Here is a 2,732-nt window from a genome sequence, read left to right as displayed (position 1 = left end):
TAACTATAGATTCATTTGACATACCTATTGAAATGAATACAAACTAGTAAAAGATACAACATAAAACTATAATGAATATAAATAGAATACAATTTAAAAAAGTTTAAAATTCTGGAGAAAAAAAAAGAACAAAGTTTGTGTTCTTTGAAAATGTAACTGATGAGAAAATTAAGTGATCCTTACCATTTTTTGAAATATTCTCTCCCTTGATTTTCTCCCCTTTTGTTATCAAATAATTCTATTCTTTAAATAAAAACAAATAATAAAAACATAAATAAGATACATAACAAACTAAAATTTTGACATTTTTATTAAATATTAAAAATGTTGCTAATGAGCTCTTTTAAGTGTTAAAATATTGACATTTTAAAAAATTTCCCATTAAATAATAAAGAGATCGAATAATAATTTGGGCTTTTTGAGCTTATTGCTGCCCAGAAACATTGGGCAAAAGATGTTCCTTTTGGACTTTATACCAATTCCTGTTTTTGTACACAAGTTGAATCAGTGTATACAATTCATATATCAGTCCCATTTCCTGTATCTTGGTATGTATACAAATGTATGCAACCCACTTCAACTTCCAGCACCTGCATTTCGATTTTCGGACCTGTATTTTAATATTCACCACTTATATCGGTGTATACTGTTGTATATGACATGTATACATCCCATTTTGGGACTTTTCATTGCCTGTTTCAACTTCTCTTTCACTGTAAATATGAGGATGATTCAAAACGACTCAAAGATATGCATGAGTAGAGTCCAAAGTGAACTTGGATGTCAAAACGACTCAAAGATATGCATGAGTAGAGTCCAAAGTGAACTTGGATGACATCACATGCAACAAAATGATAATAATGATTAGTATCTGAAATAATAGCGAAATAATTAAATCTAAGGCAAATCATAGAAATTCTTAAACTAATATATCAAAAGTGACTCGATTGAATTAAAAAGTGATCTAGGTGAGGAGTACGAATTCCAAAGAGTTAAACGCATGCTAATGATAAAACAAATGGTTACTTAAACTAATGTTAGCACTTTCAAAGTCCATGAAAATACATATACTATCCAATCCATTTAATAAATAATAAAGTATATAAATGCTAACAGATGACACTAACAACAAAAGCTAAGACAGAACATTTTTAGTTGATACTAAATGCATAAACACTAATATGCTAACACTACCACTAGATGAGTAAGCTGCCGAAAATTGAACATTTAAACACGACAAGAAACAAAATTGAAACCAATAAGCAGCAAATTGCGAGGCAGAGATTCGACTAGTTACATGGATACAAATTCGAGCTAATAAACATAACGACCCATATAGAATATCAAAGTAACTACACTAATGCTTGACTCATGATAACAATCCTTTTAATCATCACAGAAAAGACGAAGTCAAGCAAAAGACTAAACAAGGAAGAAAACTACTCTTGACAACACAACTCCGCTAAATATCGGACGCATAACACATACTATATAGAAACGGAATGCAAGGGAAAGGTGAAATTACCTTTTCCGAAGCAGCGTTCCGGGACAAAAAGCTTGACCAAAAAGAAATTTCCACCACGAATTTCGTATACGAATGCAGAGCTAAGAAAATTCTTGCGGTGATCTTAGAACCAAACTCAAAAACCTCTAATATTTATAGGCTGAGATTAGAATTGAAAGAGGGATAAATAGATGAATTTTTCAAATTTGAAATTTCAATTCATGTGCCCTTTTTTGAGGCAACTATGGAAGAGAGGCATCTTTCTAAAAGGGGGAAAAGGGGGATAGGACGCGGCTACTGCAGGTTCGAGTTTACCAGGATTTTCTGGAATTTAGTTGTGTTCCTCACTGACAGAAGAAGAAGAAAACATAAGGGGGTCGGTTTTGGAATTGATGTGTATGTATCTTGAGAAAATTAAATGAAAGGTGTCAATTAAGTGTTAGTTTTTGTTTTTGGTGACCCTTTTGACCAGGCACCGTCAAATCTATTTTAAAATGTAATAAGCATTTTTGGGACCAAATTAACATTTTTAAAATTTTCTAATCTTTTAGTAAATAAAAAAAAAAAAAAAACTTCATTTATCAACTTTTATAATTCTATCCAAACTATAATTTTTTTTAAAAGTAACAAAAAATGGAATTTTCTATTTTTCTTCTCCCAACGTTCTCTCTTCTCTTCTTCTTCTTCTTTCAAAAATCCAAAAATCCAAATATCCAAATAAATATTTCCCCCCATTATCTTGTCTTCCTCCTCATCTCCGGTTGTGACTGTCTTTTCTTTCTAAGCTGAAGATTGTGTTCTACCTAAAATGGGTAAGTCATTTTTTGAATGATTTTACATTTTTCGAACAATACTATGTTTTTTTTTCTTGGGCTAATTATCAATAAATCGTTCTATATGTGAAAATTGAATAATGGTGTAATTGTTCCTATTATTTATTTTTTGAAAGAAAATCAACAAACCAAAAAAAACCCTAATTTCAAGAAAATGTATATGTATTGTTAACGTTGAGTGAAAAATCATTTTTTGTTGCTTTTGTTGTCTATTTGTGACCATTTTGTTCATATGATTTTAGAAAAATAGTCTTATTCAGTTGTCCAACAAATATTTTATTTTTTTGAACGATGTGTCATATGTTGATACATTTTAGTGATATGTTGACATATGTTCTAACAAAGTTGTGATATGTTGGAACATATCACCTATGTGTTAGAGCAACATAATGGTC

The 2,732-nt window shown here is 30.3% G+C and overlaps 1 long non-coding RNA gene across 2 annotated transcripts; it reads right to left on the bottom strand.

The window, feature by feature from the left end:
* Positions 1–289: 289 nt before the first annotated feature.
* Positions 290–1,945, bottom strand: LOC104645654 (uncharacterized). 2 transcript variants are annotated; one of them, XR_011214426.1, is made up of 2 exons: positions 1,526–1,945; positions 290–871 (listed from the first exon to the last, which is right to left on the bottom strand). It is a non-coding gene; the product is annotated as an uncharacterized lncRNA (long non-coding RNA). The 2 variants fall into 2 exon arrangements; XR_739478.4 differs by having other exon boundaries at positions 290–826.
* Positions 1,946–2,732: the final 787 nt, after the last annotated feature.

Source organism: Solanum lycopersicum, chromosome 2 (genome assembly GCF_036512215.1).
Source record: "Solanum lycopersicum chromosome 2, SLM_r2.1".
In the NCBI taxonomy this organism is placed as follows: Eukaryota; Viridiplantae; Streptophyta; class Magnoliopsida; order Solanales; family Solanaceae; genus Solanum; species Solanum lycopersicum.
Note: the sequence above shows the minus strand (reverse complement) of the source record. Positions and strands in the feature narration are given on the sequence as shown.